The sequence below is a fragment of the Engystomops pustulosus genome, chromosome 5 (assembly GCF_040894005.1).
Source record: "Engystomops pustulosus chromosome 5, aEngPut4.maternal, whole genome shotgun sequence".
Classification (NCBI taxonomy): domain Eukaryota; kingdom Metazoa; phylum Chordata; class Amphibia; order Anura; family Leptodactylidae; genus Engystomops; species Engystomops pustulosus.
Genome location: NC_092415.1, coordinates 75,666,805 through 75,682,193, shown reverse-complemented (window position 1 = coordinate 75,682,193; position 15,389 = coordinate 75,666,805). Strand labels below are relative to the sequence as shown.

Below are 15,389 nucleotides of genomic sequence, written 5' to 3'. Positions count from 1 at the left end.
TACACAATTTTGGTTGCCGCTGGACTCGACTCTGGATCTTCTTTCCATACTTCCGTACTTTGACCCTAGGTTGCCTGATTGATCCTACCATATACTGCCATACTATAGATGCTATAATCTATTACAATGTGCAAATCACACATTGTAATAGATAGGTTAAAACAAGACAGCCTCGGGTCTTTGTATGAACCAAGGCTGTCATGGTAACAATTCGCCGATCCCTGATGACGTCACGGGGAGCGAAGCTCCAAGCCAATATAACGGCGCCCCGAACAGTTTTTTTTCCCAATGGATATGCAATATGCAGCAAACACCTACCTTGAATGGAGAGGGCTTAGCCCGTGAACCCTTTCCATACATCCTCAGCCAACATGTGATGTACTAATATGTCACACATCGGTGAGGGGTTAAAGAGAGACTTTCATCGGGCTTTCACCATTAATGAAATGTTCCCACAGTCCTATTCTAAGTGGTGCCCACAGTTTTAATCTTAAAAATGCATAGTGGAAATCCACATAAAATCATTTTAAAATGAGCAGGCACCCTCCCAAAATATGTAAAAGGTAAACAGAATAAGGTGTTGCACTCGCCGGAGCAATGTTCAAAACACTTCTTTATTGCAGAGACATCAGGACAGGGTAAGGTGCTGCAGTTTCGCATGTTTACCGTCCCAAAATATATTAATTTTCATGTAAAATAATAATTACTACCTATATGTTATATGAACACAATAAGATTAGAATAACAACAGACAATTTTTGAGACAGTCTTATATGCCGTTTTATCTGGGCAATTCAATGTATGGTTGAAAAATGACATTGGTCATTCAGGTCCAACTAATTACAGGAGTAAATATAAGGGGGCACATTTACAAAAAAGTAGTGTGCAGAGGGCGCCAGTTTCAAGAATCTGGCGCTTCCTGCACTGCCCCGACAGAGTGCACCAACTGGGTGAACCTATAACATGGGGTGTGCGACATACTTCTTTCGGACTCTGCATGATAAATATGTGCACCGGATCGCCAAATTTACGAAATTTGTGTTGCATGAAGAATAGTGCAACGGTGACACAAAGAGGCAATGTGTGCCACATATGTGGCTCAGACACTTTATTAATACATGCGCAAGCAGTTTGCACATAAAAGAACGTACAAAGTCCACAAGAAAACTGGCGCAAGGTCTTTAGTAAATGTGTCTCAAACTGTATCAGAAATAGCAGTTTTTCTTGTTTCTATTCTTGCAAGCTTGAAAACTGCCATAAAAATTGTTTGTGATTCTTGCCCAAGGCTGGGAACACAATTCATGTGCATTACATGAAGATGATTTGCAGTGGGTTAAAGTACTAGTATAAAGAATTAAAAAACACTACAAATTAGGCTGGGTTCAGACATTTTGTTCCATACGTTGTAAGGACACAATTCCAATTTGCCCTTACAACATATGACACATATGTTTATACAGTGAGATATGTATCCCCATTGTCCTCACTGAATTCGTGGGTAGACGTGCACATCAGAAGAAGCCGTATATGCTGAGCATATATAAAAAAACGAGATGTGAACCCAGCCTTAGACTTTTGTTTTTGCTAAATGCATTATAGCACAGTAAGTAAGCACAAAAAAAAACAAAAAAAGGCAAACTACCAGGAAAAGAATACATGACTTCTAAAGTATTCTTTACAAGCCCCCAAATGCCAAAAAAATTAAAATATAAAGGAAGCATTCTTGTTCCAATGAAAAATATATACAGTAGGCTCAAATTAACATCGAGAAATATATATGGATGGGTCATTTACGTCATGTAAAGACTTTACTGTTTTATACCTCAAGCATTTGGAGACAACATTTAACAAATAAATATGTTTTCTCATGACTCCTCCATACACTTCAGCAAACTTTCTATAAGAAATCCTGACTTTTTTTTGGACAAGCAAAAAAACTTTACAGTTAAGAAGAAAAGCTACAAAAGTTAGAAAGCCTAGAAAAGACAGTTCTAGCCAAAATAGAGTGACATCCTAAGGGACTTTTCCAGGAACACTTGCAGCACTTTCTGCCAACACAAACTTTAGCCTGATAGTACTGTCCTTTTTTGAAGAAAGATGGGTACAATGGGTATTTCCTGTATATTATTAAAGGGAACCTGTCATCAGAAATTGGCCTAATAAACCACTAGCAGTATCTTGCCAAGCAGTTGATTCTATATGATGTTTCTTTCATGGCCTGGTGCGGTGACATCATCCAGAAAATCAACTTTGAAGTGAGATGTAAATTGGTTAAATGAAGTCAAGGAGGCGGAGAGTTTAACACTGAAGTCAAGCTTTTCCTGCCTTAGAACATCTCCTTTATTGCAATTGAAGGCCCTGTATCCAGGGACATCGTTGATCAGATCTCCTGAAGTCCGGCGCATGATGTCAATTACATGAGAGGAGATGTTCAGATGCAGGGAGAGCTTGACTTCAGTATTAATCTCTCCCCGTCTCCATGACTTACATCCCAACTTCAAAGTTGATTTCTGGGTGATGTCACTAAGCTGGGCAATAAAAGAAATATGATCTAGAAGCTGTGCAACTACTTGACAACACACTGGTAATAGTTTATTGGGTCAATTTCTGATGACAGGTTCTCTTTAAGGCTCCTTGCACATCAACGTATGCTTGCCCGGGTTACAGCCACATGCAGCAGAGAGGAGGGGGGAGAGCTGCTCACTCCTCCCGTCACCATAGAGAAGCGAGCAGCTGATGCCATAGTACGCCAAAATATAAGACATGTCCTAATTTTCTGTGCCCAGTCATGGTGCAACGGCCCACATTTATGAAAACTAGTGAAAACTGCACTATGGCCCACATCTACTAAAAACTGTGCAAACTAATGGTGCACCTTTCACATGAGGCGTGCTACACACTTCTGTTGGGCTTTGGATGATAAATTTGGCACACGGTCTGACTCGCCACAGGGACGCCTATTCCAGTGCAGAAATTTGTGTCCCATGAAGAAAAGTGCAGCCACACCACAAAAATGTCACAAGCAACACCGCGGACACTTAAATACCTGTGCAAACAGTTTGCACAAAAAAGAATGTGCAAAGTCCGCCGGAAAGAAGCACAAGGACCTATGTGGGCCTATGTGAAGTGTGCAGAGTGCGCCAGATTAATCTAAACTGGCCCAGACACTATATAAATACATGTGTAAGCAGTTTGCACATTCTTTTCAGTGCAAAATCGGACAGAAAATGCTTTAATAAATGTGGGCCACTGTGTGCGCACCACATCGTGACTGGTCGCCATAAGCATCAATGTGGGCTGATATCATGCTACAAACTGTTCTGCTGGATATCTGGTTCTCCACACGTTCATGTGCATGAGGCTTTTCTCAAATGTGACAGGTTCCCAAAGAGCCCTATTAAATGACCCCTTTTTGGTTGGCACAAAGTATGGAGACTAAAGCACCCAGATGCACGAGAGTTTTTATGTTATTCAAAAACTCCTAAGGTATTCTCTAGACTAGATATGACATTCACTAACGACAAGGGGATGTAGTATGTCACTAAAGTAAAGTATGGTATCAAAGGGATCTCAGATCACGCCCCACTTACCACTGAAATTATAATAAATGATACATTTTTAAGCTACAATTTCAGGATTGCCCCCATGTGGGTGGAGATACTTGATAATCAAGAAAGATTGTCAACACTAATAAGAGAATATTTTTCTATAAATATGGGTACTGTAAGCACTGCAATGGCAGCAAAATCACATGTCAGAGGGAGGTTTAAGGCTTAAATTATAAGTTCTAAGCGTAATATGGATAAAAAAATAAATTAAATGGACGGGAAACAGAAGGAGAATGTATATGGGATAACTCCAAGTGAAGAGAATAGGCTAGAATGGGACAGAACATTAAATGCTTATAATGACGTAAAACATATATACGCTACTAAAAATATATTTTTTTCAGACATATAGGGGCCAATAGACCAGGGAACATGTTGACAAATATACTAAAAAAACAAAAACAAAAATCATATAAATGTCATAGAGAAGGCCAATAGACCAGGGAAGATGTTGACAAATCTCCTAAAAAAACAAAAAGCTAAAAATCATATAAATGTCATAGAGAAGGAGGACGGTAGTAGGGTATATGACACAGTGGGGATATTTGATTGTTTTGTACAACACTATGAGAAAACCTATACATATGGGATATAGATGAATAAGTATGAGATAAGAAAATATCTTCAAAGTATAAGACTACCCCAATTATTGTTGCCTCAGAGAGCTATGCTCGTGGCACCTATAACTGGCTCAGAAGTTGCCGCAATATTAACTCAAATGCCTAAAGAGGGCCCCCAGACTGGATGGGATTCCAGCAGAATTTTATAGTAAATATGAAGATAAAATAGTAGACCATATTACCCAAGTATAGAATGAGGCACTAGAGGAAAAGATCCTTTCCCCCTCTATGTGGGAAGCACTTATTATTCTAGTTCCCAAGCCAGACAAAGATTTAGTTAAAGGGGATTTCCCATCTGGGCATTTACATTTAATTTAATTCATTTGCCACATGTAAACATTTCTTCAATTGGATGTTATTAAAAAAAATGTTCCCGTATGAAGATAATTTCTCAATAATGTAGCCAAGTTGTCCCTTAGAAATGAGATGGCTTCCTCGGATACGACCACCTCACATTTTGGCAGCAATGGCCAGAGGTGGGCTATTGAGTCTTGCCTGACTCAGCGATCATTACCACAGGACGGCTGTGGGACCTGCAGTAACTTCCGTACATTTCATATGCAAAAAACCTTTTGTTTCTTTGTGCAATCCCTCCAGCGGAGGTGGCTGTATCCAAGGACACAGTCTTGTTTCTAAGGGACCATATGACTACATTTATGAGAAATTATCTTCACACAGGAACATTTTTTTAAAATAACATCTAATTGAAGAAATGTTTATATATGGCTGATTAATTAAACTGAATGTGAATTCCCAGATGAGAATACCCCTTTATGGTAGACTCCTATTTCCCTGATAAATACGGATAACAAAATATTAGCGGAAGTATTAGCAGAGAGATTAAAGAAATGTATAAGAATATTAGTGCACCCAAACCAAAGGGGGTTTATGCTGGGCGCATCCACAATGGCTAATATTAGCAGGCTATATTTGAACCTTCAGTTCACCCCATCTAACTCGGGAGAAAGATCTATCCTTAAGTCAGATGCCACAAAAGCATTTTGTGGAGATACATTAAAAAAATAGGACATGCTCTATATTTTATATAAGGTTCGCTTACGGTACGATGCGGTACATTGGGCAATAGGGCCATGCAAATATATGGCCGGATTGCCCATTGCAATGAATGGAGCCGTATGTGACCCGTATATACGGCCGTTTTTAATACGTTTCTGTGAATGCAGCCTTCGGCTCCATGCAAACGACTATCATGGGGATGTAGGTTAGGGGTCACCCCTCCTCTCCATTGTGGCGGACATAGCCGTGTGGGCATATGTCCATGTTCATGAGGCCTTAGTGTCATTGAACTCAGATCAGGTGAGATACAAATTTACAACCTGATTTTACAGCCATGGAAAGAAACGATTGAGGGTCCGGTCACACAGTGATTTCTTTGTGCTTTTTTAAATATACTAAATACTAAAAACGCACCATGAACGGACCATGAATGCACTGTGTGACCGCACCCTCAAGGATAAGGGCAATGCATTTTAATCTTAGTTTTTAATGAAATATTTATTTTAGGTGGGTTAATTTGGTGGGTTCTCTTAACTAGCTGCGCACTAACAGCAATTCTGTACTTTGAGTACAAAGACTAAGGCTCCTTTCAGACAAATGCATGCTACGTCTGGGCCGGAAACTGGGCGTAGCATACCAACGGCTGGAGACGGGGAAGTGCTCCTCACTACTCCCCTCCATATAGGGAGCCATGCAGCCCCCGGTACGATTTGGTGAATGTGGCCTTGTGCTACCAATACCGAAATAGTCTAATGCTGTACACATGATGCAAACATAACATAATGGGGGTCATTTACTAAGGGCCCACATTGCGTTTTTCCGTCGCGTTAGCCGAATATTTCCGATTTGTGCCGATTTTCCCTGAATTGCCCAAGGATTTTGGTGCACGCGAACGGATTGTGGTGCATCGGCGCCGGCATGCACGCAACGGAAATCAGGGGGAGTGGCCGTAAGAAATCCCGACGGATTTGGAAAAACTGCCACATTTTAAAAAAAAAAGTGTCGCTTGACATGCGACGGAATTCTGCACAGCAGCGACACCTGGTGGACATCGGGCACACTATCTTGTGAATCGCCGGAAGACCCGAATCCTCCACACAGAACGCGCCACTGGATCGCGACTGGACCGGATAAGTAAATCTGCCCCAATGCATAGAAAACTGCCACAAGACATAAAAATAAACAATTTTAATAAGTATGGCTACATTCACACTGCCGCATGGGGACGTATATACGGCCGACGTATATATAGCCGATATACGCCCCCCATAGATGGCAAAGGGCGCACGGCGCCCTATGGGAGCAGTACGGTGCAGCACACATACGGCTTCGTACCCCTATCTTTTCACAGAATATGGCGCCATATATCTCTAGCACTCACTTCCTCCTCCTTTCCCTGTGAGCTGCCGTGTGCCCGCCGTGCTACGGTACAGCAACGGCAGTGTGAATCTAGCCTAACTCTGTCTCCTTATCTTCACATAGGAACATTTTTTTTTTTACTAACATCCAGTTGAAGAACTGTTTACATATGGCAAGTGAATTTAATTAAATATGAATGCCCAGCTGGGAATACCCCTTTAAGCTGCCTGACAATATACTAGTAGTGGTTTATCAGAACAATTGGTATAGGTTCCCTTTAAATGTTGCACTTCCAATAAAAAAGTCAGAGTACTATTATACGTATATAAGCCCTCATGCACACAGCTGTTGTTTGTATGCACTATTGTTTTGCAGATTGAACTTTCTGACACTTTTTTAAAAAATATTCATCCATTGATGTGAATGGGCCATTGAAAACACCAATGGCTAAGGCCACAATTATAGAACCAGATTCTCTGTGCTTTTTAAACTTAAAATCAAAATTGGATTGAATTTGTATTATACATTTTGTGTATTTAAATTTTACTCTTCATTACAGCTTATAGGAATGTAAACTACTGACAAAATCTGTGTAAAAGTAGCCTATTTACTGTGGTTCCCTATGTAGTTTGGTTGTTCAACATTGGTATTAGTACCCAGAAAATACAGTGATTGTTTACTGCCATTGTCAGTCCATGGCATGGACCGACATCATTGCTGGCAGTGAGACTGCTTACATGATAGCGATCTATAATGCATGAAGTTCCTGCTTTTTGACAAAACAGCAGCACTGAGACTGTAATTATAGTTACACTGGGTTTACAGTCTTAGTGCTGCTGTTTGGTAAAAAAAGCAGAAATTCTGTACATCATAGATGTATAGAGTTCTGTTCCCAACAGCAATGTCGGTCCATGCCACAGGACTCTGTATGGTCCGAGCACTGCCATACCTGCCAACACTGGCTTTGTTTGTCCGTGAACCACCACGGACAAACAACGGCAGTGCTCATTTGCCCTTTGTTTTCTCTTCCTGGCTTCAGTGATTTTTCACTGATGCCTTACTGAACCATTTTTTCAATGACCTTTTCACACTCCACTAGAGGTCTGTCCGTTTTTGTTCACCAACAACATTGGATTAGTGGAAAAAACTGAAGTGTGAAAAAGCACATTAAAAAAATGTTTCAGTAATGCATCAGGATGAAGGATTGTAAATCAAGAACACTTACATGTTGTGGTGTGCCCCCAATGTCAGGATCTGCTCTTCTTTTAGCTTCTTAAGCCCTTGTTTTTACGAAAAAAGGTTTTAAGAATAATGAAATAAGCCTGAGAGCCCCTTAGGCTCATTTGCATATTTTTTAAAAAGCTTTTTTTTTTCCATAAATACAAGGGCATAAGAAGAAAAGTGTATCATGCCAGAAGGGGCACACAGCAGTATGTCAGCGTGCTTGGTTTACAATCCTTTAAGGCCTTTTTAAAATGTTTCTATCATTTGTCTTTGTAAAAATCTACTGAAATATATTGTATTATACTTTATTAGTATGGTTTACAAGTTAAAAAGTCTACTGGCAGTACAAGCTGGAATGTAAAAAATGGATTTATATTTTAGGATTGTATCTCAAAATACTGTGCTAGGACATTTCTGCACTGATTTGTTCCCATTCCCTCCCCTCTGCTGCAATAACTAACCAAAATCCTGCCAAATGGTAATAGAAAACTTTCAGGATTGTTTCTAAAGTTTCTGCTTCTGAGACTGTGATTCACATTCCTCCACACCATTAATTTGTTACGTTTTATCTTCAATTGCACTCTGAATGGAGAGAATGGTACTATATTATCTAACACTTCTCAGCTAATCTTTAAGACGTCTTGTGTCGACATCATTAATGAGATTGATTGTAGCATGAGCTAATGGAGACACCAGGGGAGGTAGAGTTCCATTAAATACTTCTAACACAAATGAGAGCCAAGTCCTTTAATAATGTGAAGCAATATTGTTACAATTCATAGAAAAAGAGGATATTCAAAGATTTCTACTATTCCCATCTTGGTCCAGTTCTGGTAAAATACAGTTTCCATTCTATGGTATTTTATCTATATACTACAGTTGTGTCATGGTGTAAAGGAAGTCTGCTGCCTTCCTAAGCATTATAATTTATTGGCAGTATGTTGAAGAGAATGTCTTAAGATTTCAGAAAATAACTTTACAATGTCTGTCCACTATGCCATTTCTGAGAAATTCCCATTTTAATCTGTATGCTTATAAGCCATTTGGTTTCCTTACTGTTTGGAGCACTGCTATTCCTGTCTGAGCCACTGCTCCCTCCATAAACTACGCAAGAGATTTGTCCTGTGAGAAGTATGGGGCGATACTGGAAGAAGAGGGAAGTGATTTAAACAGGAATAACAGTGTTCCGTATGCTGAGGAAACGACCTTGATGCTTACACCAAATAACTGATTAGCGTATTGGTTAAACTGGGAATATCTTGAAAATGGCATAATGGACAGTAATGATAAAGGTTGGAAATCGTTCTTTTGTTAAGCATACTGCCTGTGAATTATAACACTTTGTGGAGGTGGTAGACACAATAAGCCATAAATATGAAAAAAAAATGGTGACGATGTAATTTTATTTGTCAATTCCAGTACATTTGTAATAAGTATACAAAAGAAACTGCTACACAGATAGAATCTGATTTTAGAATCAGGAAAGGAATGGCAATGCTGCATCCAGGGGCGTTGCTAGGGTGGTAAAAGATCCGGCCATGGACCCCAATGCATGTGTATCGCACTTGAAGTAATGCCCACCCCTGTTCATAACACCCTCACATTTGGTTTTGCCAATAACAACTTTACTGAGGTTATATACAAATAGAGACATCACAGGAGAAATCCCTTTTTGTTACATCCAGTGACTGAAGGTGTCGCGTCCTCCATCTTCTCCATTAGGTCCAGCATCACCACATCTTATGTTCATTGTCCCTAAATCTTGATTCCCTGACAGTATTATCCGTCTGCTGCCCCTAACAATCTCCCCCAAATACTGTAAGGCTGCGTTCACACCTTTATCTTGCATTTAACCAACGCCAAGTTACCGATCACAAGTGTTTCACTGGAAACGCAAATGAGATCAAACCGAGGCCTGTCTTAGTGTCATGTGTGAGTGCGCCCCAAGAAATGTGCCCCACACATCCCCTTAGTAATGTGACCCACACAGTTATCCCCAGTAAGGTGCCCTATACAGCCCCCGAGTAATGTCCCCCACACAGCTACCACCAATAATGTGCCTCACACATCCCCCTGAAATGTCCCCCATACATCCCCCGTAAAGTGACCCACAGCCAGCCATTAATGTCACCCACAGCTAGCCTCAGTTATGTCCCCAATACAACCCCTCAGTAATGTGCCCCACAGTCATGTCCCCACACAGCCTTAATGTGCCCCACACAGTCACCCCCAGTATTGTTCCCCACAGCCCCCCAATAATGTGCCCCACAGCCCCTCTGTAATGTCCCACTTACAGCCCACCAGTATTGTGCCCCAAAGCCCCCCAGTAGTGTCCGCCACAGCTACCCCCAGTTATGTCCCCAATACAGCCCCCCAGTAATGTGCCCCACAGCCTCCCGGTAATATCCCCCATACAGTCCCCCAGTAATGTGCCCCACACATTCACCCCCAATAATGTCCCCCCCAGCCCCCCCAGTAATGTGCCCACACAGTTACCCCCAGTAATGTGCCCCACACAGTTACCCCCAGTAATGTTCCCCATACAGCCCCCCAGTAAGTAATATGCCCACACAGCTCCCCAGTAAGTAATGTGCTCACACAGCCCCTCACTAATATGCCCACATGGCCCCCCATGTTCTCCCCTTTCCCTTAGTCCCTTTCATGTCTTCCCCCTCACCTCACTGGTGCAGCTCTGTGCACTGTTTTCCCCAGTAGGTAATATGATTATGACATCATCACAAAGCCCTGCAGCCTCCAAACAGTAATATACTGCCGGAGCCTGCAGGTCCTGCAGGGGAAAGCAGTGAGAGCACACGTTTTCATCACGATCTGTATCCTGAGCACCGTCTTCTGCACTTTCTAAAACATTTTTTATTACTTGATAGAGTATTGTCTATGTTGAAATATAAACTGATATTCTATATGCCAATGAGCGAGGGATGCTAAGCCTTATGTCACCTGAGCACCTACTAGCTCCGATAGCCTGTAATTTATTCACATCCTGTATAACTAATTGTAGCCGGTTCCGCCCTGATATCATTCAGACATCCGGTGACATCACCCGACAGTCTGCGAGATATACAGACTGCCAGGTGACGTCATTGGCAGTCTGAAAAAAAATGGCGCGCTCCCGGCTACAATTAAAATAAACATTGTGTAAATAAATTGTTAGCCATCGAGCCAGGAGGCGCTCAGGTGAGGTAAGCCTGAGCGCCTCTGGTTCATTAGCATATAGCATATAAGTTTATATTTCAACTTACCGTAGACAATACTCTACCAAGTAATAAAAAATGTCTTAGAAATTGCAGAAGATGGTGACTAGTGAGTTATAGGCGTCTACCATCACTATACCTGATAGTAGATGTCCTGAAGGTTGTGTCAAGAGGCAGAACACTGTAGAAAACTGAGGCATAAGTGTTGAAATGGTTTAAAAGCACAATAGTCACTGTCCCACATTTATCAAAACTAATGAGGTCTGTACGATGTGCAGTTTGCCTGTGGAGTGTGCAGGGTGCGCCAGATTCATGAACACTGTTGCAGGGTCTTCATTAATCTGTTACCCCGTGCACTGCTCGGGAAGTGTGAACCATTTTTTTTTGTGCACTTTGTTCATGGTGCAGAATTGTGGTGAAGACAGAATTGTGAACACGTCAGTAATAAATGTGGCACATGGTCCAACTAAGAACTAGCAAGCCCCTTTAAGTGCGCATTTTTTCTGTCTTGTCGGACAGAGAGCATGACGCAGGCACTTTATAAATACATGTGCAAGCAGTTTCCATGCTTGACTGAAAATTGGTGCAAACGCTTTATTACATGTGGCCATTAACTACCAAAACACATCTGCAGATGGTTTTACCAAAAACTCTGTTTTAAATGATTTTTTTGGCCATGTTTCAGCTGTACAAGCTGTGCATCGTAAACCAGAACACTCATGACAGTAAAATAATTAGCTTTTCCTTTTACATTTACATCCTTTGTGCCACAAGTCGGTATAATCCCATTCTGCTGTTTGGTTGTTTATTTTAGTTATGAAAAAAAAATGACTTTTTTTGGACAATAGTAAATTAAAGACTCTGAGAAAAGTTACATCATCTGGAAACAATTTTTTTGTTATTACCATGTAAGTAATAATTATTGAGAAGCTTTCAGAAATACATTCATTTTCACAAGAGGTCCCATTCTCTTATGTAACGTGCCACACATATTAATGTGGGTGTAATATATCTGCAGGTTATTCTGCAACCTTCATCCTGTGCCCTGTGGTGAACATGAATCACAAATGACTCATGAAGTCCAATCCCAGTGCCCACTTTTACTGATACATATGTATCTGCACATGTCGGTGCCCCATCAACAAACTTTTACAGCCGATATCTGCTATTGACTGACCGTGGTACTGGATGCATCCGTCCCTTAACAACAAATTGACTTTCTGACCACCACAGTTCATTGTCTATAATAATCCACCTGATAGACATTACTGTACATCACATTATCAATAGAAGTACATCACGTAATTAGTTTATTACCAAACCATACTCTGGAAAAACTAATGCTGATATCCCTACTGGGAGCGTAATTCATGTAATTGTAAAATGTTAATTCATTAACATATGGATGTAATGAGGGAAGTCTATGACTTGTATGGATGACGGTAAAATCATTCTCCAGGGCCATCATTGTGATGTTACAACAAGCCAGGGTGAACTATAACTTTTTATTAAAAATGTAATAGCTGCTTCTCATCCTTACCTGTATATGTACCAGGACAGAGCACAAGAAGCTGCACATTGCTAATACCTGGACTGTAAATATGGCACCACACAGGCAGATGTGCAGCTCTCCAGGGAGGTGACCAGCACCCCACAGGCAGATGTGCAGCTCTCCAGGAGGTGACCAGTACCACACAGGCAGATGTGCAGCTCTCCAGGAGGTGACCAGCCACATAGGCAGATGTGCAGCTCTCCAGGGAGGTGACCAGCACCACACAGGCAGATGTGCAGCTCTCCAGGGAGGTGACCAGCACCCCACAGGCAGATGTGCAGCTCTCCAGGGAGGTGACCAGCACCCCACAGGCAGATGTGCAGCTCTCCAGGGAGGTGACCAGCACCCCACAGGCAGATGTGCAGCTCTCCAGGAGGTGACCAGCACCCCACAGGCAGATGTGCAGCTCTCCAGGGAGGTGACCAGCACCCCACAGGCAGATGTGCAGCTCTCCAGGGAGGTGACCAGCACCCCACAGGCAGATGTGCAGCTCTCCAGGGAGGAGACCAGCCACACAGGCAGATGTGCAGCTCTCCAGGGAGGAGACCAGCCACACAGGCAGATGTGCAGCTCTCCAGGCGGTGACCAGTACCACACAGGCACATGTGCAGCTCTCCAGGAGGTGACCAGCCACATAGGCAGATGTGCAGCTCTCCAGGGAGGTGACTAGCACCACACAGGCAGATGTGCAGCTCTCCAGGGAGGAGACCAGCCACACAGGCAGATGTGCAGCTCTCCAGGAGGTGACCAGTACCACACAGGCACATGTGCAGCTCTCCAGGAGGTGACCAGCCACATATGCAGATGTGCAGCTCTCCAGGAGGTGACCAGCACCACACAGGCAGATGTGCAGCTCTCTCAAGGGAGGGGACCAGCACCACACAGGCAGATGTGCAGCTCTCCAGGAGGTGACCAGCACCATACAGGCAGATGTGCAGCTCTCCTGGGAGGGGACCAGCACCACACAGGCAGATGTACAGCTCTCCAGAGAGGGGACCAGCCTGCTGGCAGAACCAATACTGGTTACATTGCCTGATGATCCATAGCCCTATGTAATGAGTAGCAGATCACTACTAGACCTGCAGCCTGATAACTACACTGGCAGTGTGGCCACATGAAGCAGAGCTTGGTTTGTCTTCTTACTCCCAGGAGCTGAATGTGCCTGGATAATAATGCAGCTGATTTTCCTGTGTAAATACTAAAAATAACAAAGTCAGCACTGCTACAACTGACCAGCAGAACTTATCCTGCCCCAGTCCTGGGCACAGCAGTGAAGTGCCCCCTTTCTGAGGGAATGTATAGAAGAGGGGAAATGCAAATGCATGTAGTCGGCTGCTACTCACCAGAGGCTACTGAGTGTCCTCCACTAGTCCTCGCACATCCTCCTCTCCTGTCCCGCACGATGTTCTCTCTGCACTGAGGCAAGTGACGAGCTCCACAGCCTCTAGCCCCGTGCACGGTCCTCACACGAGAGGGTTCCCGCCCACAGCACCGCCCATGTCAGGGAGCAGTGTAGCCGGGGGATCGCCACTGACTCAACTACTCAACTGTTACTAACACACGTACAATGTCCTGTCCACCTGCTGAGGGGTGGGCGCGGCCAGAGACATACCCGGACGTGCAAAGCTCAAGTGTTACTTCAGTCTAAAGAGAAAGTCTCCAGTGTTATGTTATGTATACAATGTTATCACATTATACCGGTGCCATACAGATCAGGGGCTTTATTACCCGCTAGTCTTGTATCTGCACCTATAGAACCACCACTGACATATAGTATTACATACAGCATGCAGATATATGGCTACAGCTGAGGAGACACTTCTATACATCCTGCCCTCTACAGCCACACACCGTGCTCGCAGGTGAGCTGAAGTAAGAGCCCACACTCACACTCACTCGGGCTCCTGGGCTTCTACACGCCTCAGGGAGCGGCGCAATGAGCACTCACTCCCTCCTCTGCTGCTGCTCCATCACTTTGGGCTCTCATGTAAGTTCCATTACATTTATTACTTCACGTGAGAATTATAATGACCAGAATTATGTTGCTTTTCATGGCATGTAGTGATTTAACATGAGTCCTTGTACCCACTGTATATACAGGGGGTTTTACGATCAGTTACAGGTTAGGGGCCTCTGGGTGCTCCTGGGTCCTTAGACAGCAGGATCAAGAACTAAATAAAAGTCAGACTATATTTCCTTCTTCTCTATTCACTATTTGATAATATATTAATGCTCATGGTGAACAATCTACCTTCCCGATGGCAGGGATCAGCTCTTCTACACATCGGGGGTCATTTACTAAGGGCCCGATTTGCGTTTTTGCGACGGGGTTAACCGAATTTTTGCGTTTTGCGCCGATTTACCCTGTATTGCCCCCGGGATTTCGATGCACGAGATCGGATTGTGGCGCATCGGAGCCGGCATGCATGCGACGGAAATGGGGGGGAGTGGCCGTAAAAAGACCCGACGTATTCGGAAAAAACGTCGCATTTAAAAAAAAAAAAGTTCCGCTCGACCTTCACCCACGATGGCTCGGTGAACTTCAGTGCATTCCGATGCTCTTCAGCGCAGCCGCGACACCTGGTGGATGTCGGAGGAACTGCCTTAGTGAATCCCGGCCGGACCTGAATCCACCGCAGAGAACGCGCTGCTGGATCGCGAATGGACCGGGTTAGTAAATCTGCCCCATTGTGAACAGGGCCAGATTATGGCTCCCAGCGTTACGGAGCACCTCATTTAGGATGGGGCCCCCTAGCTCAGCAGCTGACGCGGGGCCCCTCCCCCACAACAATATATG

General features: G+C 43.3%; 1 protein-coding gene across 2 annotated transcripts in view; it reads right to left on the bottom strand.

Annotated features, from left to right (window-relative positions):
• KCNG2 (potassium voltage-gated channel modifier subfamily G member 2) overlaps nucleotides 1–14,191 on the bottom strand; it is a 112,999-nt gene extending 98,808 nt beyond the window's left edge. Inside the window, exon 1 of one of the 2 annotated variants that reach the window (XM_072152390.1) lies at nucleotides 13,936–14,191. The gene's annotated coding sequence lies outside the window, so the exon portion shown is untranslated. The remainder of the gene's footprint in view (nucleotides 1–13,935) is intronic. The other variant, XM_072152389.1, reaches the window with a different exon arrangement.
• Nucleotides 14,192–15,389: the final 1,198 nt, after the last annotated feature.